This window comes from Macaca fascicularis, chromosome 12, assembly GCF_037993035.2.
Source record: "Macaca fascicularis isolate 582-1 chromosome 12, T2T-MFA8v1.1".
In the NCBI taxonomy this organism is placed as follows: domain Eukaryota; kingdom Metazoa; phylum Chordata; class Mammalia; order Primates; family Cercopithecidae; genus Macaca; species Macaca fascicularis.
In genome coordinates, this window is record NC_088386.1 from 61127834 (window position 1) to 61155694 (window position 27861).

The following is a 27861-nucleotide window of genomic DNA, read 5'->3' on the forward strand; positions in this document are numbered from 1 at the left end:
ACATGGTTTCCCTGCATTTTTAGTTTTGCCACATAACTGCCCTTCTCTACCTCCCCTGCCAAAGAAGACTTACTTTTTTTTTTCCAATTCTGAAATCAGCCTCTTATATCTACTTTCTCTTACCTTTTTCTATCATCTGCCTCCAGAACTGGACAGCTTTTATGGTCCCTTCTTATGTTATCATTCTTTGATTCCAAATATTCCTGAGCTTTAGATTTAATTCCAAGGTTGTTCCCAAATGGAGTGTTGAAGTTCCTATTTCACACCTGTTAATTCAAACTAATACCCCCAGTCATTTCATCTCAACTCAGAGCCCTAGGCTTACATACTGTTATGTGTTCTCCCAACCCCAATATGAACTCTATAAAACAATGTTGAAACAGACATTGGAAAAGTTCCCACCAGGAGAAAATGAAGTTTCCTTCACACCTTATTTCCATGATGCCTTATTTATTTTTCACAAAATCTTTTAGTCTCCCCCGATACCCAAGTGAATAGTGGGAACTCCTGCTGCCCTCTGCCTGCCACTGATCTTTCTTTCTCTGTTGTCCCTTGGTGCTAAATCACAAGTGGAGATGGAGAAATTTTAAAATAAAAACTTTCACATGTGTCTTATTGTATCCAGTAACAGCAGCAGTCAGTTTCAAAAAGCCCCTGCAGATCTTGCTAATAGCTATTCCTGTCTAATTCTAGCTGTTCACTGCTAAAATAGAAAGCTGGGAGAGAAAAGTTGTATTCCCAGAGGAATTTAAAACTGTGGCACTTCATAACAAGTAAAAATAAATTATGTTTAATAAAGTGCTGATTTGCAAACTGTATGGCTATACTCTGAAACATTGGGTTACCACTCTGTTTCTTGTAGCAAAAAAGAATATGCGAATTATTAAAAAAAAAATCTCAGAACTCCAAACACGTTTAGGCTGTGATGTCAGCCTGTTTTCAAGTGAGCCAGATACATAGAAGGAGAGCTTCAGAGAGCATTTTAAGAGTTGCAAAACAAATACATAATTTCAATAAATATGAAAAGTGTGAAAAAACATTCATATTTGTTTTCATTGGGGAATCTAACCTATTATTATGGCACAATGATAAATCATCAAGACAGCTACATTCCTGGCTTAATAAAATTTTATGAAAAACTTTATCACCACAACATGGGGAACCCAGGCTGCTGAGTGTTCTGACACAAAATCTTGGATCACATTTCTCTCTCCACATCTTTCATTTGTCAGCATGTTGGTCAGTGTGGCTCAAGTGGAAATTTCATTAAAAGAGAAGAAAGCTATTCGTTTTTCTGCAAACATCTAAATAACGATCTTATGGAATTCTCAATTAATGTAAATGTGTTGTATACTAAAATAGTCTCAAGGCAGGATTCCACTTGCTGATGCTCTTAAGCTGCCCACTTGAGACCCTGCAACTATCTCTTTCAGCAATCTGAACAGAAAACCAACCAACCATGCATTCCAGCACAAAGCTCATCCTCAGTCAATCAGTATAAGGTGAGATATACTTTGGGTTTTGCAACAGAAGTTAGGCGATTGTCAACTGCGGACACAATAGGATAATAGAAATTAAAATTTATTGAGTTCACCATGAACCAGGTATCTGATCATCACTTTATAGTTACATCTCCTTTAACCCTCAGCAACCTAAAAGGGGCAAATTATCATTATCTTCTTAAACAGGCATCCTGAGACCCTCTATCACCTTCTCCTTCCCTGAAAATGTTAGATCTTGTCTCACTCTTTTTCTCTCTCTAATACCATACCTTCATAATTCTCTCTCTTTTTTTTTTTTTTTTTTTTTTTTTGAGATGTGTGCAATCTTGGCTCACTGCAACCTTCTCCTCCTGGGTTCTAGCAATTCCCCTGCCTCAGTCTCCCGAGTATCTGGGACTACAGGTGTGTGCCACCATGCCTGACTAATTTTTGTAGTTTAGTAGAGACAGGGTTTCACCATGTTGGCCAGGCTAGTCTTGAACTCCTGACCTCAGGTGATCTGCCTGCCTCGGCCTCCCACAGTGTTGAGATTACAGGCATGAGTCACTGTGCCTGGCCATACCTTCATAATTATTTGTAATATCAGTGTTCATGTACATGATTTTTCCAGTGGTAGTTTTGTGATTATGTTCTCTGACCCTGTTACGTTTCATTTTTTTCCTATGTATGTAGCATACACATTTTTATGACCAGTAACTGTAGTCTTTTCATTATCTCAGTCTCAAGCAGCCCACTGTCTAGCCCCTACCTCCTATCTTTCTAGCTGTCTTCTTCCAGCCATCAGAATCCTATAGCTCTTCAACCTCACTGGAACCTACTCTACATAGATCCCACCACCTTTCCAAGTCCATCCTTCTTTACTAAAATAACCTAAATTTCATGGTCCATCATTGTAATCACTTCCTTAAGTTTACTTTCAATTCCCTTTGCCCATCTCTCTTGCTTTATAGTATATGCGTGGTATGACCCCATATTCTATACCTATTTTCATACAGCCAAACATGGCTGGAGAAAGTGCACAACTGCGCTAAGGTATTTCCATTTAAATTCATAACCGCTAATTTCAGCTGAATATAGGTGGTAGCCACCAATTCTTATTCCCCAGATCCACTCATTTCCTCCCTATCCAGAAGATTTATTTCTTTTCTTACTGCAAAACTTCAGTTTCTCTCCGCCCTCATCTTCATGATCTTGTGTCCCATTTCACTGATAAAATAAAAGCAGAATAGAACTTCCATAAGCTTTCCCACAAAATTTCTACCTTCCATTTGTCATTATGGATGTTTGTGTTTCTATCCAAAGCCAGCTACTCAACTGGTGCAGTAGGTCCCATTTCTTGTTGGCTACCCAAAGACACTGCTCCCAGCGGATGCCTCACTGTCCTATATCATCATCACCTTCTACCATATCATTTCTATCAGCATATAAATATACTGGCTTTTTAAAAACTTTACAAATGAAAAGTTTCTTTTCTCCCATGTCACCTTCCATCTGCTGCCCCATTTCTTCCCCCTCTGCTTAGCAAAACTCCTTCAAAGAGCTATTTATCCTCTGATCAGGCATTGTCTTTACAACTTCGTCGAAACTGTGAAGATCACAGTGCCTTTTGTGTTTCTAAGTCTAATTGTAAATTTTCAGCCATCCACTTACTTGGCCTATCAGTAGTTGGAGAGAGTTGATCACTCCCTCATCCCTCATGCATGCTACACGACCCCCCCGCCACTCCTCATTTTTTTAAGACGCTCTTTGCTGCCAGGAAACCACACTCTTGTTTTTTCTCCTATCACATTGTCTGCCTCTTAGATTCCTGTGCTGGTTCTTCCTCATTTCCTCCATCACTAAACATTGGAGTACACAGGACCTAGTCCTTAGACTGCCTCTTTTTCCTGCCTAGGCTTTAAATATTATCTGTTCACTGGAAAATTTTTATCTTTAGCTTGAAATCCTTCCATGAACTTCAACTTTTATATATAGCGATAGATAGATAGAACTACCTATTTGACATCTCCACTTGAATATGTAATAGACATCTCAAAGTTAAGTTGAACTAACCTGAACTCTTGTTCTTACCCATCATTCTGAAAACTTTTGCAGACTTTCCCGGAACAAACTGCTAACATCATTATTGTAACTGCACAGGTGAGGATCCTTGGACTCAAGATTGTGTCCTCTCTTTTTCCTCACCCAACATTTAGCAAATTCTTTTGGCTTTACTCCAAAAGATATTGAGAATAAATCATTTTTTACTACAGTGTGATCCAAGCCACCATAATCTATTATCTGGAAGTTTGGAATAGCCTCCTAATGAGGCCCCTGATTCCACCTTGCTGTCCTTTCAAACAGTCAGAGTCATCTTAAACCTTGTGCAGATCATTTATTCCTCTGCTCAGGACTCTCCACTGACTCTTTATTTCACTCAGAGTAAAAGTCAAAGTTCTTACAATGGGCTGCAAATTATAACACTGTCTGCTGATTTTCTCACTTCCCTGATCACATCACCTGCATCTGACTTCATCTCCTCACTCCCTCACTTGCTCACTCGTCTCCAACACTCTGGCATCGTTGTTAGTCGTTGAACATCTTAGATCTTTTGCATTCGCTATTTCTTCTTTCTGGAATTCTCTGTACCCCAGATATTCTCTTGGCTTACCTCCTCACCTCCTTCAGGTCTTAGTTCAAATATTGCTTCTCAATGCACCCTTCCCTAATCAGAAAAAAATTGCTTACCACCCCCTGAAACACAAGACTCTGCATCCTACTCCAATGCACTTACCACTATCTGATATGCTGTATATTTTAGTTAGTTTCATTTTGCCTACATATTTGCTTTGTCCCCTTTTTCTTCCACTTCCACCAGAATGAAAGCTCCTTGAGGGAAAGATTTTTTGTGTGTGCCTAGAATAGTACCTGTAATACAGATAGCATGTGCTCAATAGACACTTTTCCATGAATGAATGGAGTTTTCATTTTACAGATGAGGAAACTGGCTTCAAAAGTACAAAGCCCAAAACCATAGAGCAAGTAAGCTGTGCCACTAAGAATGGAATGCGAGCAATATGACTCCTGTGGCGTATTTTCTGACCCTTTTCTCCTAGAGGCCTCTAAATGGCTTGCCAAGTCATTCAGCCTCTTCTTTTGGGCCTGTTTGCCAGATATCAGAGTAGGAGCTGGGTAGTCAATGACTAACCTACCATACTTTGCCTACTCATTGATAGTGAAACTGAGATGGTTACACAGGTGAGAAGGACTACTTTCAATACAATTGGGCAAATAAAATGGAAACAATGACAAAAGGCTCTTATCCCAGTTTTGTGAATTCAGAGGCTGAGTCTTAATATGTGAGTAGGAATTAGTCAGATAAAGGAAGAGGAGCTATTTTAGATAATAGGAATAGCATGTGCAATGTCGTGGAGGCATAAGGTTGCATTTTATGTTCAGTTTCTATTATTGGGGTATAAAAAGCAACATAGGATATGATCAAAGATAAGACTGAGACAGGAAGTGGAGTCCAGATGGTGGAGGGACTTGGTGCCATGCCTAGTATCTTCACAGTGTGTCCCTCAGGAGTTTAGCAGGGGAGTTCCTTGGTTTAGATTTGTGTTTTAGATTGCCTACCTGGTAACGCTGTGAAAAGGGGGACCAGTGACTAGACCTAGTGCCATGGTCTCTTTAGGAGAAGACAGCAGTAGCAGGGATGCTGCTGAAGGTGCAGAACTGAGAAACATTTGGAGGAAAAGTCAGTGATTATCAGTGACTAAATAAGTCAAATTAGGGGTAGGAAAGGAAAGTATTGAGGGTAATTCCAGGTTCTTGGATTCAGCAACTGGGATAGTGTTATTGGACCAAGGTATGAGATGCAAGAGGAAAGGGATGTTTGATGGCATTGACTATAGGTTCACTGTTTGACACACTGACTTTGTGATTTCTGAGGCAAATCCAAGTGGTGAAACAAGTTTGAAGGTCTAAAGAGATGTCAAGACTAGAGACGTAGATATGGAGGTCATCTACAAAAAAAAAAAAAAAAAATCAAACCCTGAGAATGGATTAGATTGCCAAGGCAAACAGAAAGCGAGCAGAAAGTAGTGGGTCAAGAACTCTGGGGACCTCCAAGTGGGAATGGTTGCAGGAGAGAAGACTGGATGAAGAGGGACCTGCATGGCAACCAAGAATCAAAAGTCAGAGAGGTGGAAGAAAACTAGGAGAATTTAACGTGAGTGACAAAAATAGAACATTTCCAAATGTCTGAGAAAAATAAGAAAAAGAATATCTGTACTGAAAAGATCAGTTTTAAAAGATCGGTGGGAGGAGATTCATTGAATCTGAATGAGAGATGAGAAATTAGAATAATTCTCAAAAATATTGGACATAAAATGAGGGTGGAACAATATCAATAGAGCAATGCAAGAAGAGCTTCTCTTGTTTTGGCTTTTGAATAAAATGAGAGGGTGTGATCTGAACTGATAGTTAGCCTGAACACACTGAAATTACCCAATAGTTGTTTACAGCTGGTACCAGCTCTAATTGACTAACTTATCTATTTGGATTGGTTGGAAACCAGAGTCATTGCTAAATATTTTTAATATTCTCCTCGGTGTGATTATAGGCTGAGGGGAAGTCGAAAAGGAAAGGTGGCAAAAGTGGCAATCTTGTATAGCAAGGGTCAGCAAACTGTGGCCTGTGGTACAAATCTGCCTCACTACTTGTTTGTATGTGGCCTTCAAAGAGTGGTTTTACATTTTTAAGTGATTGAAAAAAAGAAAGAAAAGAACACTTCATGATACATGAAAATGTTATTAAATTCAAATTTTAATGTCTACATATAAAGTTTTATTGGAACACAGTCACATTCATTTGTTTATGTACATTTATGTATTTGTTTATCTACAGCTGCTTTCGCGTTAAAACAACAGAGTTGAGTAGTTGTGACGGCAACCATATGTTTTGCAAAAGCCTAAAATATTTACTGTGTGGCTTTTTACAGAATAAACTTGTTGACCCCTGGTTTATAGTATCATATCGGTGAAGAAAGAGGGAGAGTGAATTAGAGAGAGGGAGAAAATGAGATCAAGGGCACATAAGGAAAGATTGGCCTTGAAAAGAATAAAAGGATACTTCATCTTGTAAAACTGGGGGAAAGGATGATAGGACTGTGCAAATATAGACCAGTTTGTTGATGCTGGAGGAGAAAGAGGAGGGAGCTCCCCCACAACCATATATACCCCACACTCTAAGTTAAATGTGTTGGCTGCCATTGATCATGACATTTTAGAGGACAAAAACTGTGTCGTATTCATCTCTGCCTCCCCCACAGCTTTCAGCACAGCGCCTTCCTTTCAGCCATTCTCACTAAATATTTAATTGAATCCCAGGTGAAACTCTATTATAAGCACATTCCTAGAAACCTCTGCCCTTAGGGGCTTGGATTTAATTCTCTTACTATGTAGCCTGCATTTATTAAAGTTTGAGGTTATGTTTAGAGGTGTGAAGAAAATGGAATCCGGTTTCTTAGTTAATTTTCACTTTGCTAAATGGAGTCAATATTGTTAGAGAGAGTTAATATTCTTATTAATATTGGCCATTTTTCCCTTTTTTCAACCTGAATAGTTCCATAAATTACTAAGGGAATTTTGAGAATAAATATTATACAAAGATAAGGTATTCATGCAGATTTTTAAAAAGCCACTAACAATGTAAAAAGAAAATCAGGACCACAGGGAGAGTTGAAAAATTAAGGGGGGGAAAAAAACTATTGTACAGTAGAGAATATGGCAACATTTGGTTATTTTATTTGGCCAGCATGGTGGATTTTAAGAGTCTGAATATTAATGTCCTTGGGTATACTCTACTCATTCACTGCCATTGTCACAGTTGCTGGTGTCTTATACCTGCTCATACAAATATACTGCCAGCCTGGATCTTAAAATAATTTAAATGTATAATTGCTGATGAAGGGTTATCTGAAAGCACAAGAGCAGTCCACATGACCTGCTTGGGGTTTACCTTTTATCGTGGCATGTAGATTTTCAAAGGTTTTACATAAGTTAGTGAGCAATTTTCTCTGCCTTCAGGGAGGACCATATCTGTATCATTTAAGTTGCTATTTACATTTAAAAAACATTTGTAGAAAAGAAATCCATCATTCCATTATTAAACAAGGGGAAAATATTCAGGTTAAGATAATAAAAGAGTTTGTAAGACACACACACACACACACACACACACACACATACACACACACATTTACATGAATATACACATTTACTCTCATTAGTCAAATCACCAGATCCCTCTTGTTTCTTATGTAGCCATGATAATTACAAATTAAAAAAAATTAAACAGCATGCATGTGAAAGTGTCCATGATTTTACCTACTACTCAATTGATTGTGAATGGGAAAATTAATTTTGCCAGCACTCAGTTTTCTAATGTTCTTTAGTTCCCCACAATCAATCTTTGCATCTCTAAAGGGAGCTGTGCAAGTGGTGACCTATAATGACATTCATCTTGCCATGATTATTCTCATTATTAATCTTCTAACAGGCATAGGTTGCTGAAAGGGATACTCTATTGTGACTGATGACAGTGGTATAGTACCCAACTAACCAAGTCTACAAACTCATCTAAATCATCTATGGTACAGCATAGACTAGAGTGCAGCATAGGCTTCAATAACGTGATGTGTCAGAGACTACTGAGAGAGAGAGAGAGAGAGACAGAGAGAGAGAGAGAGAGAGACAGAGAGAGAGAGAGAAATGTGCAAAGAAGAAAAAAAGCAAATTACTTTGCCTGTTAATCATATAAAAATTGGAATATAGGAGTTTTTATTTCTTCTGACTGTTTTCATTATATTCAAAATTTTGGTTATCTGGTACTTTGCTACTTTTATTAATAAATCTCTCTGGTACTAGAAAAAGAGCCTGGTCCATGAAGGTGAAACATACAAATAATACAGTCTGTCAACTATTAATCTCTACTGATGAAAGTGTCCCCTCTATGGTATAATACTCCTCATAGATAAAGGCTAAGTGAAATAAGATATGGTCTTCAGTTGAACAAGCTTTTTACTATCTTAATTTTTAGCTTTCTAACTGGTAAACCTTTAAATACACTAGACCAAGATAAATGCTGGGAAATTGACATTTTTAAAAAACTGAACAAAAAATAATTTATTAATAGACTTTATGCAAGGAGTCCCAGAGTCATTCACAAGTAAATAAAAGAAAAGGGATGTGTGATGAAACTAATAGTGGTACTAATGAGGAAAATCAGGCTCTATTGTCACCATTTAGCTTTGACACGTTAGAATGTAAAATAATACAATTAAAACAAGAGATCTATAAAAACAAATATTAAATGTATTGTACACTTTAAGTATCTTCCTATTCTATTTGTCCCATATTATGAAATCACTCTGAATGCATTTTTTTTTTTTTTTTTTTTTTTTTGAGATGGAGTATCGCTCTGTCACCCAGGCTAGAGTGCAGTGGCGCGATCTTGGCTCACTGCAAGCTCTGCCTCCCGGGTTCACACCATTCTCCTGCCTCAGCGTCCCAAGTAGCTGGGACTACAGGCACCCACCACCACTCCCTGCTAATTTTTTGTATTTTTAGTAGAGACAGGGTTTCACCGTGTTAGCCAGGATGATCTCGATCTCCTGACCTCCTGATCCACCCTCCTCGGCCTCCCAAAGTGCTAGGATTACAGGCATGAGGTTATATTTTTCTTAAACTAACAGATCATTTTGTACTCCTCCTTATCCAAAGACAAAGATTACGATTAGATTCTATTGCTTTCCTTAGGAAATGTTCTTGTTATTTTACCCGGAAATTTTCCCCTAGTTATATGGTGGAAATGTTTATTGAATGGGAATATCAATGTAAATAGTATAGATATAGCCATCTCTAGAAGCAGAAGAAATTGCTCTGTGACTTTTGTAAAGCCCTTTTGAAAATTACCCATGTCACTAGCCTGTGGAGGAAGAGAACTGAGTAGTTACTACCTTTTGCTAGTAATCACCTCAACCACAACTTTTATAACTCTCACGAACAATCCTTATTCATCCATCTTTCTTTTTTCCTGCATCCTCTTCTGTCATGATACTCTGTAGCTAAGCCAAGCTTTACACTACCTTTTCTCTCCACTCGTAAGCTATCTGGTTCCCACTGAATGAGTCTCTCTATTCCCTACAGCCATCCTATCTACTCTGATAGTGTCCACCTAACCCACAGGAAGCATAACTGCAGTTTTGTAGCATTTGCTATCAAATGGAGTTTGAGTTGTTCAAATCATTCTGTTTTAGGTAGGAAGCAAAGCAATTCAGCAATCAGGTGTACTATCTAAAAGCAAAGCTCAAAATATCTATGTATAATTTTGTTAACTGCTCAATCAGATATGAAGTGCAGATCCTTATGGTAAACCAGACTTTTTCCGTTTATGTACTTGGCTTGCAGATGTGATCTTTTAGTGGTGTGTCTTTAATCGCTTTAAACTGTTTGTTTCACTAGTGTTCATGATGTGATTTGGCTCACTGGAGCTTACATTTGAGAAGCAAAAAATGCTATTACTTTTATATTTAGTGATAGCTGTCCACTTCTGCATAGTGGATTTAGGGCCAGAAGACATGCCTTTAAATACTACCTGTCTTACATACAAAAGGAAATACTTTAATTCCTTATATTAGTTAGTAAGGACTACTACTTGTCAAATTCTGCCTTTGAATAAAATTTAAATTTTTCTGCAGTTAAATAATAAAAAGTCAGAATACTTGAGTTGAAAAGAGCATTAGTCTAAACTAGGAAAGTGGCCACTCGAAATCTTTATGCCTTACATTTGTCATCAGTAAAACTGGATAAAGTTACAAGTAAGTGGTCCTTCTACCTTTCATGTCTACCTAAATATGAAAGCAAATGTTTACAACTTCTTAGGAGAAAATTTGAGTCCATCCAAGGTTGAATATATTCAAGTTAGGACACACAGCCCCCCTAAAAGACCATATGAAATTGAGCTCAAAACGCGAGAATGGTTGATTTTTTTTTTCTCTTCTTCAAGAGTAATTTCTTACTTTTTCAATTCAGTAATGATTCTTCTATTTGTTCTGGTTTCTTGATATTCTACAAAAAGTCATTTTAATGTTGGCAATTTATTCACTGAATCCAAAATGGACTGTTTATTTGGATTGTATTCTCTCTACAAATATTACATTTACTCTCTCTTCAGAGAATTTAATGCCAATGTTTACAAAATTGCTGCAACACAGTCCACACCGTAATTTCTTTTGTCTTAGGAAATTATCCACAGCAAGCTTAAATTTTAATATTTGCTACCCACAGTATGTTCTTTCTCTTAAATGGAAAAGATAGACAGTTATGATAGACAAAAAAACCGGTAAGGAATTTCTATTTTGTAAATCCTTTTTCTTTCTGGTCTGTTTGTTGTAGGTTTAACTGGGATGGGCAGGGAGGGATTCTCATTATTAATCGATGTCTCAATAAGTATTTCTTACGTTAAATACTAATAAAGTCCACTGAAATTAATTCTGGATGAATATACATGAAAAGCCCTTATATATGTAATATTAATTAACACATGAACATTTTATTCTAACTTCATTTTTTATTTAACTCATGCCATGAGTTGACAGAAAGTTTTTGTTGACAGAAGTAGTATTATATATTTGCTGATGTGTTGATTCAAAATGTAAAAATGTTTACAAAGGGCCGTTAGCAAAGCCTGAACATCCGCTGATGTACAAGTATCACTATTTTAAAAGAAATCTACCTGTGACTCCAAAGAGACTATGTTAGATAACAGTGCAAAATCACAGAACTGGTCTTGGACAGACGTGGAGGCAGGTTGAAGCACATCTCTTCTGCATTTGAAAGAAAAAGAGGGAAAGGAGAAAAGTCATTGACAATGGGGATGATAATGATGATTGGTACTTGAGAGAAGGGCCCAAGAAGTTTTATCAGTAGGATAAATTTTTAACAAGGCTGAAAATGTGTTACCAGCTGTGGAACAGCTGCAACTGGGGGAAAAATGCAAGACATTTTGTCTGATCCAATTCTCATAACCCTGTTGTTGGGGGAGTAAAAGTATATGCAGTATCTCCAGATTTTCATCTGGTTTATTTAGACAAGCTTGAAAAACACAAACTGGAAGTAAGTGTTAAACAATAATTCTGTCCTCTGAGCAATTTGAATCGTACCAGCACATTCTAAAGATAGCTGTCTCAAAGCTCGTGTCCACTTTATGTCTATATTCTAAAAGCACTTTCTCAAACACTTGTTCAATAGTGTTGAGTGTTTCTCATGGTAAGGTCTGTGGTGGACTCTAAAGATACAGATACGAATAAGACAAGGCCTTTGTTCTTGAGATTGCAGTTTATTAATATCTTTCAAGAAATACAAACACATTAATAAGGCACAGTGTTATAAAATTTATAGTAGCGTAATAAAGAGATATGAAAGAGAGAGAAAGGGACAAGTTTTTTCACTCCATGTTAAAGGATATGGGAAGAGGCTCCAAAGAGGGGGCCCTTTAGAGCTGAGCCTTCAAGAGGGTGGGAGAGTTAACTCGATGAAGGAAAGAAGAGAGTGTGAGAAGTCAGAGGATGATATTCACATTACTGCTGTGCTATAGACTGAAAATGTGCTTCTATACCAGAGCCTCCCATTTGCAGCCAAAGATTTATTGGGCAATACAAATTAAACGCTACCTCTCAAATTGTTGCCTGGGAAACACTACGTGAGGACTGGTTCTCTTTTAGTACACAATTGTGAAAGCAAAGTAAATATGGCCTGAGAAAGACTCCGTACTTCTATATTTGAATCCTGGTGAAGGAGTGGATGGACTGTAACCTAGCTTAATAGTCAGACAAAATTGAAAACCTAACTTAGGAGTGTGCATCTGTAATGATAACTGAGTCTTGGGCAACCCAGTGGTCATACTTCAACCACTCATAGACTGCTAAGTGTTCAAACTGTGTTCAAATAAGGTAAACGTCAACCTGTAACCAACCCAGCTGTTTCTGTACCTCATCACCCTTTTTTTGTCTATAAATCTTCTCCCACCACGTGGCTGCGCTGGAGTCTCTGTGAATCTGCTGTGATTCTGGGGGCTGCCCAATTCGTGAATCGTTCATTGCTCACTTATACTCCTTTAAATTTAATTTGGCTGAAGTTTTTCTTTTATCACAATTAATAACCATAACAAAATTCAATGACAATATGCTTAGGTTCAGAAAACTTCAGCACCAGGTCTCTCTGGGATAGCAAGAAAGCACGAGTTCAGCTGCTGGACTTTTGTCTTCCAGGCACCCTCAGAGTATAACAGAGACATAGTATAAAGACACTAATATTTTTCCAATTAGACGCATGTGCCACAGGCCTTCTCTGATGTGTCTGCTGTTAAATTTCACATGAAACTGCATAATGCCCAGCTACAAATTTTTGTAGCTTCTGAAGATCTTCCTCCAACTTAAACAAGTACCACATCCCTGTAGTGCCCTTGTAATTTTTCGTGAAAATAAAATCTCCCCCACTCCCCCAGACAAGTAAACTAATTCATCATGATGTAGGGTTTGGCAGCTGGCTCTGTAGTGTCACTCCCTGACACCTAAATGTGCCACCTCTAATCACCCCTTTTGATCTATCGCCACCTAGGGAAAGAATGGAAACAGTTATGTGAACCCCCTTGCAGTACCTGGGAAGCAAATTTAGAAGAGCAGCATAGTGTGTGATTTCTTAAAGAAAATTTTCAAAGAAATCTGTTCCTCAATCAAAGCAATCAAGTCTTTAGGGATCCTAGTATGGCATCAAGTTTCAAATTCAGCCTCAGGGTGGAGAGTAGTAGCAAAGATCAATTTCCTTGATATCTAAAAGCTTAAACATAACAGCAGTTGCAATTATTTAAACGGTATTCCTTTAAAAAAATGCTTTTCTTCTGATTAAAATAATGTTTATTATAACTAATTCCATTACAGTAACAATTCTAATATTAAATTTGGCATTATATTAATAACAGAAAGATGGAGAATATAGAAAAAAACAAAGTAGAAAATTAAATGGACCTATTATATAATTCTAAGAGATTTTATCATTTTGATTATATTTTTTCTATTATTTTACATTCATGTATATTTAAAACACTGAGATCACAGTGTGCATATTGTTTTATACTAGCTGACAATCTCTTAATTTTTTTTATATTTGTCCCTAGTCTTCCTCTATAGCTATTAGTTGTCATCATATTTGTTTGTATTTCTGGCCAATTTTTTCACTGATTATTATTTTGTAAACATTCTTATTGTTTTTACAAAATCATAATGACTGATTTTAATCACTATCTGATATCCTACTATATTAGTAAATGTGTATATATCCTACTATATATATAAATATCTATTAAATATATTTGGGTGATTTAAAGCTTTAATTATTATAAATGTGGTTTCTTAAAATTTTTTTATATGTAAAAGTTGCATTCTTCTTGTTGCTACCTGGTTCCACAGTAGCCATAGAATATAGTAAATTGGAGTGATGTAGCCATAGGCTTCCTAGGGCAAATAAATATTGTATAAATATGATGTAACGAATATATAGAGACAACTTTCAAGCACCTCACTGTGAGTGACTGGGAAACAGTAGCAGTATAATGCCCAATTTTGTCTCGGCTATCATAATTGAATGTTCCATAGATAATCATCAGTAATTAAAAAGGCAAAGATCCAAATCATGCTATGGCCTACAAAGAGTAGCAGTTGCTGTAGTATCCATGGTTGTCAGCTAAAGTTATCAGGGGGCATAATATTCCAATAAAATGTGTTTACACTCCTCTCTGTTCTTAATACCACATAGTCGGCTATTCACATAAGAAATTCTTAGAATATGTAAGTAGAGTTTATTAAGACTGTTATCAAAATAACTTGTTTTTACTAGTTTGTTTACAAGGCTAAGTGCTTTTCTTGAATGAAATGTTGATGTTCTAAACTAATAAAGGTGTGAAAAGAATATCTGTCCTTTAGCAAGACCACGAGGATTAAATACCACCACCTTCTAATATGAACGAACACATGTGTACTATAACAACATGTGTATATAGCAGTCATACCCCAGTGTAAGAAGGCTGTATAATTTCCTTCCTTCCAAAAATAAAAAACAGAGCCAAATATGTTTGGATCATGGTTTCATGTAATAGTGCTCTTTGATAAAAATAGACATGAATAATGAATACTAAATAGGAAGCTGACTATATGAACAAGAAAGAAAATGCATGCCTCATATCAAAGAAGCCAGTCACTAGCATTAATAGCAAGCCATGGAATTAAGCTCATTAAAACATTTGCCTAAAGGAGAAATCTAATTTATTTCTTATATTTATTCATGTTGTATGATTAATAGAAAGCATGGAGGTAGATTTCCTGATCAGGAGCATGAGTTTAATCTGCACAGAATACTTTTATATAGTTTTCTTACATGAGTATTACAACTGATGGTCTTCAAGATTTGAAGTTTTATTGTAAACAAAGTAACCACTCTTTGTTCTTTCTTAACCTTTAATCAGGCCACTGAGGGAAATTCCGTGCTTTTAAAAGTTAACTGTGACAGACAGAATTGTCTATCTGGGTTCATAGACAGAATCTATGAATCTCCCTTCTTCCAAACCCTCTGTCAAATTCATTCTTTTAAGAATCTCCTTAGTTATTTAATAAAACTCAGTTGTAATCAAACCAGTCAAATACCTTGTATGACTACAGACAGACTCTAAGACGCATTTCAAACATCCCGGCATTACAAATGCACAGTCCTATCGAGATAAAAAAAATCTTAGCATTTTCAGAGTGATTTTTAGTTTCCTTCACACAGACATTAGTCATGCCTCATTATCTGTGTACATTCTAGCCCTTCTGCCTAGAATACCCTTATATTCCGTAAAAGAACTCCTACTCATTCCTGAAGATTTATTTCCCATGTCACCTCTGCTGCAAAGCCCACCATGACTACCTTAGATAAGATGTCACAGTAGAGCCATACTGGGTTAAAACCACACTACCTGGGTTGGATTACAGTCTCTATCGCGTGATGCCTCAATGGTTTCATCTGTAAATTAGAGATAGTAAAAGTAGCTACCTCATAGGCTTGTTGTGACAGTTATATGAGTTAATTAATATATGCAGAGCCCTTTGGATTTTGTAAATTCTTGATAACTATTAGCTATTTTTAGATAGTATTATGCACACCACCACATCCAACTAATTTTTAATTTTTTTTTTTTTAAAAGACAGGGGCTCACTATGTTGCCCAGGCTGTATATTCTTATATATTCTTCAATTATAGAACTCATTTCATTGTGCTGTAACATCTCTTTTTATCTGCTCTTGCCTCTAGATGAAGAGGCACTTAGCTTGCAGACTGCAATCTCCCTAACATATCAGAACAATGAACTTCGTTCCAAGACTATAGAACTCAGTGAATGTAAAATGGATAAATGTATGAATTAATGCATAAATCAATAAATGAACCCAGATGAATAATATGCCAAAGTTGTTTCTGTAAGTCTCTGTGATACAAATAAAAGTATGCTCATTCTATTAGCCAAGTATTTGTGGATTTGTATTGGTGAAATAAAATATAGAAAACTATTTTTCTTATGCCTTGACCCCAAAAGCAGTGTCATAACCCTTTTGCTTATGGTGCAACCAATAATAGGACTGATGGGTTTTCCATCAATCCTATTTTTTTTAAACCTGCTCCGTTCATATTTGACTTTAGCGTATGCTATTTTACTCCATGTTTTATTTTGTCACAGTTTAGACATCTAATTCAGCATAAGAAGAAATCATTACAGTCAACATTTATGGTCACTAGGAAATAAATGTATCTTTCGTATTCTCTGAGAGAAGGTTCGCTTCATTTATTCTTTTCTCTGGATAAATGCTGTTTTCTAATGCCTTTGTAATGATAGAGACTTAAGGGTGGGGAAAAAATCTGGATACTTTCTTCTCTATGTCACTTTGTATAAAGACTTCTTTACGGCCATGTTCAAATGATTTATGTACATATTGTAGATGCAGTAGCAGCAATTATAGAGCTATCCTTACCACTTAACCTGCAACATTCTGAATGGCCATTCACTGACCACTTAAGCTAACATCTGCTGCTTTGGTAGTCTAATATCCAAATAGAATGAAAAATCGAAAGGATAAAACTCCAGTAGGCTTGTTTACTTCAATAGGTAATGGTGGCGTGTGTGTGTATGTATGTGTGTGTGTGTGTTTTAAGTCTTAGTTTGCATTATCCAAAATTATCTGTTTTTTATCTTTGCATAACTAAAACATATGTGTCTTTTCCACATTTTTTTCCTAAATTAGAAATCAGACACAAGAAAAAAATATAAACACTATCCACTGCGTACTTTATTTAAGTGAGATTCTATTGTTTTACAGTTATTCTCAGCCTCCCAAACATAACATTAACAATGTTTGATACTAATAATTTTTCACAGTGCTGGAAAGTTAACTAACTGAGGCAAATACAAATAAAAATACCTGTGAAATTACTGAATCTGTGTAATGAAACTACTTTAATTAATGCTCTTTTGGATCTAATTGGCAGCTTAATCATTGAATCATTGACTTTTAAGGCTATCAATAAGATCAGAGACCAGTTTATCTAAACAATTTTAAATATTTCATCATTCTCACTGATGGATTCCTTTCTTCTCCTTCCTCTGTCACCGCCTTTATTTCATGCCCCCATTGTTTCTCCCTGATTCTTTATCAGATCCCAGCTGCTGCCCCAGTGCTCCACCAGGCTAGCCCCTCCTCAACTGTCAAAATTGTCTTCTTTACTCATTGCTTTGCCCATACCTCTTATCTTATCCCCTGGTGACTTTACAATGTCCTGCATGTTGCAAACATCTTCTCACCCTCAGCTTCAGAGGGATCTAAGAGAGAGCACCAGACATCCTCCTTCAAAATCCCAATATATGCCTAAATCTCCTGTCACCCAAGTCTCTTCAAAGTCCCTCTTATTATAGTTAGTAAAGCTCTTGCCTTTATTTCTGGGCTTTTCCCAAAGTACCACTTACTACTAGGAACTCCCTTTTCTCCCAGAGTGCCCGTATGTGGCTTCTCCATCATGACAGCCTCAGGGCAGTGACTCCTCTTACATGGCAGCTCAGAGTTCTTGGACCGAGTGTTTCAAGAGGCTCAAGTGGAAGCCACAGGGTTTCTTAGGACCTAGACTTGGACTTTCCAGAGCATCACTGCTGCAGCCTCTACTGGCTAAGCAAGTCACTCAGACCAACTAAGGATAAAGGTGGAGGGAATCAGACTTTACTTCTTGCTGGAAAGAATTGCAAAGAATTTGTTGCCATTATTTTTATTCTATTTAAAATATTTTATTATGAAGAGAAGTTTTGTCTCTTCTAAATTATAATATCCAAAACTAACAGGATACATTACAATTTGACATTTGATAAATTATTTTTAATTACAAAAAGGATTTTTCTGATTTTAGCAGATATATTGAAAATAAATAAGTATATACATAAAATATATACTCACTCAATAAAATATACAAACTTTTGAAAAAGTACCATTTAACACTTTCATATAACATGCTCAGCACATTTTTTAAATTTTAAGCTAAAGAGATTATGATGTTCTTGAGAACAGTGTATATTTCATTTTTATATCCCTAGCAACTGTCTCAGAGCTTGATACACGGTATCCTCTCAATAAATGTTTGTTCAATTGAATTGAATTAGTCCTGGATTTTGAGGTTGACATAGCTAATTTATTGACTTCTCTGAATGTGTTGTGAAGGAGAAGAAAATAGAGCAAGAAAATCCAGCCTCATCAAGGGTAAATCCAATAGTAGCAACTGGTATGTATACCAGTTAATATGGTTCCAGGAAACACAGGTGATGGTGTTAGTAAATCTTTCTTCATGCAGTAGAATGTTCAAGAGATCATCCAGTTAGCATAAGTTCATGTCTAAATTACTGTAAGAACTGGATAACAAATATTTTGCATTACTTCTGATAAGGTTTGTTTATTTTGTAGGAAAGGGGAGTAAATAAAAGAATTCTATGAGGCCTATTTGTCTTTAGAGAAAAAAGAAGCTAATAAAGAGTCAATTGTAAGAGTTGACATAATTTTTTTCCAATTCACAGCTTTTAATATGGCAAAGTATTTTAAAACATCCTTTTAATCTTGGATGGAATTTGCTTCTTAAAGCTATGATCTTGTGTTTCTTTGTTAATTTCATATTTAAAAAATTCTTGGCCCATAAAATTGTTTTATAAGCTGAGCCACCATTGTTCTTTGTGTAATTTGAGAATCTCTGGGACTATCCTCTTGCCATCTCGCTGATTCCAGAGTTTTGATTAGAAGAATGGGCATATTTTGTAATTTGTTTTTCTCCTGAGGCAATTTTATGAGATTTCAAATTATAGTACTTCCTAAATTTAATTATATTTTTTCTGCATGTATTAGAAAAAAAAAATCACCTCTTACTTCCAAAAGTCCTATCTACTTGTTATACTTGTTTGTCTGTGTAGTTAGAATAATTTATTTAAAAAAATTTTAAAGCAATCATTAGATTTTATATCATATCTTTCCATTTTATTAATATTAGTTGACAATACTTGGTTAAAGCCAATTTAAGGAATTGAAGTACAAATTATTGCTATAGGTTTCCATGACATACTTTCTAAAGACTTTTCTGTTCCCGGTGTGCAGTCTTGAAAACTAAGGCATAAGATGCTGAAATAATTCACCAAGGTCATCTATGACAATAGCTGACCTGGAGAGATTATTACCATCCCGTGATTCATTCTATCTCTTTCTAGTTCTGATATCTACCTCTAAATATCTTTTTCAACATGAATAAATTGTCAGGTTCTTATATTTAATACCATACACTGTAGACTTCCCATTGGAGACTCCCAATTTTACCGGTAATTTGTTTTAATTGCTAGCTACTTTCATATTCCTTGTATTTATTTATAGTTCCTTCTTATTGTTACATTATTCCTTTGCATATATACACACAAATTTCACATATATGTGGATTTTTTTCCCAATTTCCCAACTCTTGTTCTCCCACTCCCACTTTCTAAAAACTTACAAGTAACTTAAGTTTTCTGCTGTTTCTTTCCTTCCATTGGGCAACCATTTTATTTCACTGTTGTTGAAGTGATGCAGTAAGAAAAAAATGGCTGCCTTTTGTTTACTTCCTTGTACATTAGCATGGGTGACATGATCAAATACATTAACTAGGATGTACATATCTTAAGAACCCAGAAGTATACTATAAACCAGAAACACTTTGTTTTCTCTTTTCTTTTAATGCCCCAAGGTTTTGCAGCTTTAGCATAGCTCTAATGCTGTGCTAAAAATGAACATGAACATTTGGGGACAAATGTATTAAAATGGTGGTATCTAAAACATACCTGAATATTTCTTTCAATGTTAAGAAAAACCCATCAAAAGGTATTTATTTAAGTCATAAACATTGTAAATCAATGCTAACCCTGCAAGTAATATTATAAAGAAAGATTAACTCATTGTATTTAAAAGCTAAGCTACTTAACCATACTTGCCTATTCTGGTTTTAAATTGTTTTTAAAACTTTCCATTGACACACAAAAAATTTTGAATTATAATATTTTTTGCCCCAAAAGAATTTCTTATTAATGGAAGGCTTAAGGAAATATATATACATGTATATGTACATTCACTTTTTAATTACTGAATTATTTATAAGTACCATTAAATTACTATATATCTAACTATTCAGAAAATTTATTTTCTCATCTGTATTTTTGGTGCTTCTGACTTTTCCTTCTGTGTGTGCTCTTTGTTGCACTTTGCATGTATTTGTCATAAGATTTTCACTGAGACTTAAAAGTAACAAGCTTTCAAACATCATTTTAATTTAGTCATTAAAGAGATAAGAAATCGATTTTTTAAAATAAATTCCAATAACTAAATAGTTCTTTATTTGGAAATCCACAATCTATTTTCAGTTTTGGAGAAATAATTTTATATATTTAAAAATATTTTTAGAAAGACAATCTGACTACACACACATACACACACATATTTGTATATATATATATTAATGTAACATTTGTGCAGTGGAAAATTCCTGTAAATGTTGAATAGTTTTCCCTGAAGCTACTTGTTAACATTGAAATCAGATAAGGTAAATCATATGTTTTATTGAGGTAAGTGGTCTAAAATAAGGTACTACAATTTAAAAAATTAATAAAAACCATATGTCCTTTAGAACTTAAATTGAAATCTGCATTGTTCCTTTAAGTCTGCTGTTCTAGGAATGTGTCATCCTTTGAAAAGATAAATTAATCATCTACTTCGTTTATATACATCAATAAAAAAGATTCACCTTCTCATCTACTTTATCAAAAGTAATTAGGATATCTATTTTTATTCATATATAGTATCTTTTAGTGATTGAGATTTTAATTGAGGATATTTTGAAGGAAACAGCAATTATCTTTTTACAAAAAACAAAACACCAAGAAAAAGAAATGCCAGCAATCTAAAGGTTAAAACATATTGCCAAATCATTCAGTAGCGCAAGGCTCTTTAATAACATTCGTACAAAAGTACTTTCAGAAAATATGAGATAAGAAATGGCTTTTTGCAAGTCCTCCTTCCTTAAATTATTATTCAGCCTCTTATTAAACTAAAATCTAGTTAACTTCTTTTGGAGCTTGCTCAAACATTTTCTATAATAATAATAAAAAAAAATCTTGTGAAGGGATTTCCATAAGTTGTGCTGCATTAGTGACTTAGAGCAGCTTCCTTATCTGTTATTCCTTCCTCCTAGTAGACCTCAGATGATAAAAATATCCATAGACACAGTGAAGTCAGTGGCACGCCTGGCTCTCTCAGACAAAACTCCATGTGATCACATATAGGCAGCCTCAGTGAGGCTGATGCCGTGCAGCAAGCAGTAGGTAATGAGTCTTTGTGCAGAGTGAAGCTCTTGTTGCTGAACAATAAAGCATATGGTACAAGCAATAAAACACAGGGCTGGGAAATTTAAGAAGATTCCTCTGAACCAGGAAGAACTGTGTCTTCGGTGATGCTGACACGTATTATAAAATGATCATTTATTTTGGATCCTAATGAATAAAGAGTGCAAGGACTAAGACTACAGCTATTTGAACAGGTTGGTGATTTTATAAATTACTCCAACACTTCCTTGTGTTTGACTGGATTTAAATTAGAATGGGCTGGTGTGTGTTTTCCCTTAAACAAAAACTTTGCAAGATATTTGTAGTGTATAATATTAAGGATGCACTTGAATTGACCCAATGCGATTAAATTGTCGATGTAGTCAGATGTGACAGAGAAATGTTGATATCATTATATTAAACTGAAAAGTTATTTATTCTATTTTAAAAATTTATGGGTAAGAAACAAATTCATCCAATAATTTTTAATTTCTTATGGATGCAGAAATAATATAAAAGAGAATACTACTAACAAATAGCTCACATAAAAAGCTTCAAAATCATTTTTCCAGTGTTAAAACAAGCTGTATTGCAATAGTTTACATGTCTTATAAATTAGATAATATATCATTCAAAATTTGTTGATGTGTTTTAGTATACTGCAAAAGGAAGGTTTGGAATATTCAATTATTTGAATTAAAAAATTTAAAAACAAGGAAATTTTGAAATGTTAATAACACTATTAGAACAATGTATTTTATACTTTAGTAATACATATCTATATTTATTTGTTGTGTGCTTTTAATTTTTCATGTTATATTTCTTTTGACAAATGGAAAAGATTATTGCACAAAACCTTTTACTTTATAAATCTTATTCATTGATACTTAGAGAAAAACAAATTTGCTTAATTTTTAAGAAGAGATTATTTAATGATGCATATTTTTGTTGGTTTACCATTTAGAAAGATTATGCGTCTTTATGTATATTTATAAAATGTGTACACACATGACCTTTTCTATGTAGAAAATAACCACTTCTTGCATTTATGAGCCATAGAGAAGTTTCTGTTTCAAATAGAGAGATTGTTGTGTGTAGCAAAATAAGGGAAGAAATAACTGGAAAATAATAGCACAACACTGAATCTGAATATCTTTGCCAAAGCCAGACGAGCGTTGCTGCTATATGAATCTTTAGATTTAAATACATAGTTTAACTTTGCTCTACATTTTTACTGCTGTATTGTTTTAAAGGCATCCTGGGACCTAAATTCTTTACAATTAATTTTTGGACACCACTTAGGATGATAGTCTCTAAGGCACTTGGGCACATTTAACATTTTACAGAATTACTATAGTGACCTCATGTATTTGTGTAGTGACTAATATAAATTTATGCCTGTAAGATGCTGTTTAAACCACAGCAGCAAAAAGAAATAGCCCATGTGCCTGATTATACGTGCAATATGTATTTGAATTTTTTAAAAAGCTGTGTTTCAAAAACAAGGGAAGTTAATGAAAATTTAAAATTGGCCTTCCACACGTATTTAAATGAAGCATTTGACTATTTGGGTTTCCTTGGTTACCATAGTCGCTGCTGACAGCTTCTTTTGGTGGGGAGGGAGTAAGCAGTGAGAATAGGACTCTAAAACAAAGCGTTAAAATCGTTTATCCATTAATAGACACGGGGGAATGTGATGCTGACAGCCCAGTAAAACCCGTGCCCACTCCCCATCGCGTATTCCTGCTCTCCCGTGATTCAGGTAGCCTGGCAGAACCGCAGTTCCACAATTCCTTACCCAGCATTCCGTTTCAGCTGCTGGAGGACTGCCTGAGCCTTATGCAAATGAGACCAGCTCGGAGGCTTTGACTGCAGAAGCGAGAGGAGGGGGGCAGAAGGGAGTTCAAAGGTCACAGGGCTGGTGGAAAGCTGGATCAGTTGCCTGAAAAAAAATGTACTGGGCTTCTCTGCAGCAGTGTTTTGCAGCAGTTAAATGAAGTGTGCTTTATTTCTGAGAGTGAAGATTTTACAGCGTGTGTGCCGTAGTCGTTTATAGTGCACGCAGGTATGGTGACATTTCATGATGCGCCTGATTTTTTTTCTATTAAAGACACTGATGAGCATTGGCTATTTTAATTCATCGTGGCAATTGGCAGGGTGTTCCTGGTTTTCAGGATTCCCTTAACTAGTTTATGTTTTAATTTTCTTCTTCGTATTTCTCTACTTGAAACATGGGTGTTTTATTCCAATAGAATAATTTCATGTGAGAAAAAACTGGGTTTAGGCTTCTAAATAATTCCATTTCGGGGGTAAGTTCTTTATTGAAGAGAGATCTCTGAGTTGAAACATCTAGATAAATATCGAGGCTTACAACTTTCAGAGGATTTTCACATTTTTTAAAGAAATGTATTTAAAATAAGATCTGAGTTCCTAGCCTAAGATTCTTGTGATGTATCTGGTATTAAATAATGGAGTTCTTTTGTTCATATCTCACACAATCTCATAAGGACAATTTTAATAAGTATATTTTCATTCCATTTTAAGGGTTTTGGTTTTCAGAGTTTTTGTTCTATGTTTTATTGCCAAACATCTTCTCAGAGCAATAATTTCTTATATTGGGGCTAGATCCTTTAAACCCTTCTTTGATTTTTATAATTGTTATAAATTCTCTTTGGGACTTTTTGGATAATGCTATTTGAACTTAATGTGTTCAACTTCCTATGACTTTTCCTTTCAGTTAAGTCTGCATTGTAAAGTGATCCTTATAAATGTCACAGACAGGACAAAAGTCTTCTTTTTATGCACGAAATATCACACTTTTGTAAAATGTATGATTACATCATAGGAAAGTCTGTCCTGCACCAAACAAATGTGTACTCACTTTTATTGTTCATTTTTTAAATTTCTAAAACATATTTTCAAACAAACTTAATTAAAACAGTACAATCAAACTGTTTACTCCTATCATTAAAGCATTTAAGTATATCAATTCAGCAGTTACAATGTTGATTAAAAAATGTTATTTTCATTTGCATCAACTGTGCATCTGTCTGTATTACAGGTTGTATGTGCATGAAAATATGTTAGAAAAGATGAAGAGGCAAAAATAGCTTTTAGCCATGAAATGACTGCTTTATGTTTTTATATTTGCATAAGATATTTAAAAATGAATTTTATGAAGCTTACACACAAAGATCGAGTACACATTTAAACTTAATTACTTTCTTTGCCCTGAAAAGAGGGAGTTAATTTTATTATAATGATTAAGATGAGGTATTTTGGCAACAATATGTTTTACTGTAAAATAGAGGGGGCCTTGAGGAGAAACCAAAACAGGAGGATAGCTATTTAAAACAGTGAAGGATAGTTATTTCCAGTATTTATAAAATTCACTTAGTGGTTATTCAGGGCCAGATTCTCACCCTTTATCACTCTATGGGGACAGTATGACATTTATCCAGGATCCTGAGATTAATTTAGGAAAAGGAATTCATGTTTTGTTGAGCTTTTAAAAAATTCAAAAACTGACATTTTCTTCTAAAGTGTTTCTCTTTTGAAACTTTCAATAATGACTTCAGGTAAAAGGAGTATTGTTTAAATTAGCTGTTTTCTTTTTATGTTGGTCAGAATATGCTGTCCTCCGGTCCAAACAATATTTATAGGCTTTGCTTTTATATATATATATAATATTATATATATATAATTGTTTTATATATATGTTTAAAACAATAAATATATATGCACACACATATGTATAAAAATATATGTATGTTATACATATTATTGCATATATTATGTATATACACACACATATATACACACACACACACACACACACATATATATATATATGTATTTCAGGCAGCCAAAGAAAATATTTTTAGTGGTACATCATATTTAATCCAACAATTTTTTTCTTAAAATGTTTAATTTTATATTTAATTCAGTAGCGCCTGTAGTTTGTGTCTACTAATCCCTGTGTGTGTTATAGGCAGAGAGGGAGAAAAGAACCAAGTTTAACATTCATTTAGGTAGTCCAGTACTTTTAACTTTGTAAATGCAACTTCTATCACAGAGCATGTTCTGAATATGGAAATAAAAACAGTGCGGGCAAAGAAGGAAAGCCCATGAAGATTCTTGGAGAAAACGTGATAATAGAGAAATGTGAAATAAAGAGAATTGTTGTGATTCTGTGAACCACGAGAGAGCTATATATGTCCTGCAGCTAATTTATGGCTTTGAATATCCTGGATAATTTATGTCTCTATGCAGATTCACTCAAAACTTTGAAGTCTTTTGCAATAGCTCGAGCCATGCTACTTCCATACAAATCTCAGCAGCATATACACAGTAAGTCTGTAGTCTGAATATCTAAACGTATCTAGAAAAAAAGATGCATTTGTGTAAATACAATTCAAATCAAATTTGAGAAGTAAAAGAATAAATAGAGTAATCTAAAAACAAATCTTTGGGGATGTGCACTTAGTCTACTTAAAGAGATAGTGTTATATCAGGCTTCAAAGGAATCTTTGAGGATTTTTCAAAAATGAATTTCCTGCTCTTTGATTACCAGTCTGTCTTTGTCATCACTTGAAACTAGAGACCATATTGTAGGCTTGGAAAAGATTTCAGGGCAAACATGTTCTACTCAGTCTAGCAGTGTGGAACATAGTCTAAAATCTACAAATAACTGTTGTCATCTCAAAATCACATGTGTAGGTTTTAAGTTTTATTATTGCTATATTTCTTCTCCTGAACTTCTGGAGCCTATGAAATAGAAAAAAAAAAAAAAAACAACTAAATTACTGAAACATGTAGAAGGAAAATGCTCAAAATAATTGAATATTCAAAATAATCACATTTCTCTATTTTAATATATTTTAAAATAAACAAAACAATTGTCTTTTTATTGCCTATTCTAGAATTTACATAAAATTCCATCAATTTTATTAAAAATTATAAGAACAATAAAATTATAAAATGATTTTAAAGATCTTATTAGACCTATAGGAATGCTATAGTAATACCTTGTCTAGTAGAGTTGGAAAATAATCTGTATGATATAAACTGATTTTCCAAATAGCTAAAGTTTATGACTATAAAGGCCAGTTTTAAAAAATGCTAATAGCTGTCATGAAGTAAAAATATAGTACACATCATACTGCCTTGTAGAGCAAGGTGAAAGTCAGTTTAGGTTTTTTTCACGGTATAAGAATTATTAGTCCAACCATTGTATTTACTTACTGCAAAAGACAAAACTATTCCTAACTATTCTCCAACACCAAATAGCTTCTTACTATTATATACTTTTTATATATAATTTTATATGCTTTTTATAATTTTATTGTCTCTTTTAAAATGTTAATATATATTATTTTTAACATAGTTAATAATTGTCCTTTTAGAACAATTCAAAAATCAATTTTGAACTTTGCTTTACATTCAATTCTAAATTACTTTGACTTTCCTGGACAGAGAAAGAGAGAAACCTTCCTCCATACTTCTACTATATACTGAACTCCTGACAGATACATACATATAGTATAGGAACATAAAAAATAAACAAAATTTATTTTTAGTTTGTCTTGTGTTCAGAATGTTGAAAATCATTTGAATTCTAAATAAATGAAAAATTTCTCTTGTTGGTACAATGAGAATCTATAATATTGAACTATCAACAGAAATTTGAACTTTATATCAAATAGGAAAATGAGGAGTATCTAACAGATATACAAATAAAAACAAAGAGACCAATTTTTTGGTTCCATTTGACTAATCATTGGTTCCATATACTTCTTGCCAATCTGGGGACTTGTGGTCCATCTCATTTTCAAATCCTGGCATTAAATTCACCACCTTTCACCACAGTGCTAGCACCACAGTGCTAGAATTTTTGGTTGTTCAGTTCTTTGTCTCCATGCAAGCTTATGAATCCACATACTCATTTAGAAATGCATTTAGTCACATGTGTTCATGCTCATGTCTTACACTCTCCCCAATCATAAATAAGGAAAGTAAGACAACTGAACCATCAACCACCATTTCTTTGAAATCTCACTAATATAACACAAAGCAGCTAATGCCATTTTAGTAGGTGTTCTCATATACAGTGAAGAACTTGATCTAAAGGAGTGTTAGTTCCATGAACCTAGTATCAAAAGACTGTAAGAATGAGATCTAGTCCAGCATATTTGGAGAATAACTTCTCATTCTGGTCCTCTTTTGCACACTAGCATATTAAAAGGCCTGAAGATTCTTACTTTAACAAACCTGGGTAACTTTGTTTAATATAGTAAAACCTTATAAATTTAGGTCAATTTATGAACAATAAAAAAAAACAGAAAAATGTTGTATATTGTTTTCTTGATAG

At 34.6% G+C, this 27861-nt stretch overlaps 1 protein-coding gene across 3 annotated transcripts in view; it reads left to right on the forward strand.

The window, feature by feature from the left end:
* Positions 1-27861, forward strand: part of CSRNP3 (cysteine and serine rich nuclear protein 3) — a 210754-nt gene that overhangs the window by 83070 nt on the left and 99823 nt on the right. Inside the window, exon 1 of one of the 3 annotated variants that reach the window (XM_065525597.2) lies at positions 21461-21706. The exons of 1 other annotated variant lie outside the window; for it this stretch is intronic. The gene's annotated coding sequence lies outside the window, so the exon portion shown is untranslated. Of the gene's footprint in view, positions 1-21460; positions 21707-23384; positions 23557-27861 lie in introns of those variants that run through there. One more of the 3 variants, XM_005573359.5, reaches the window with a different exon arrangement.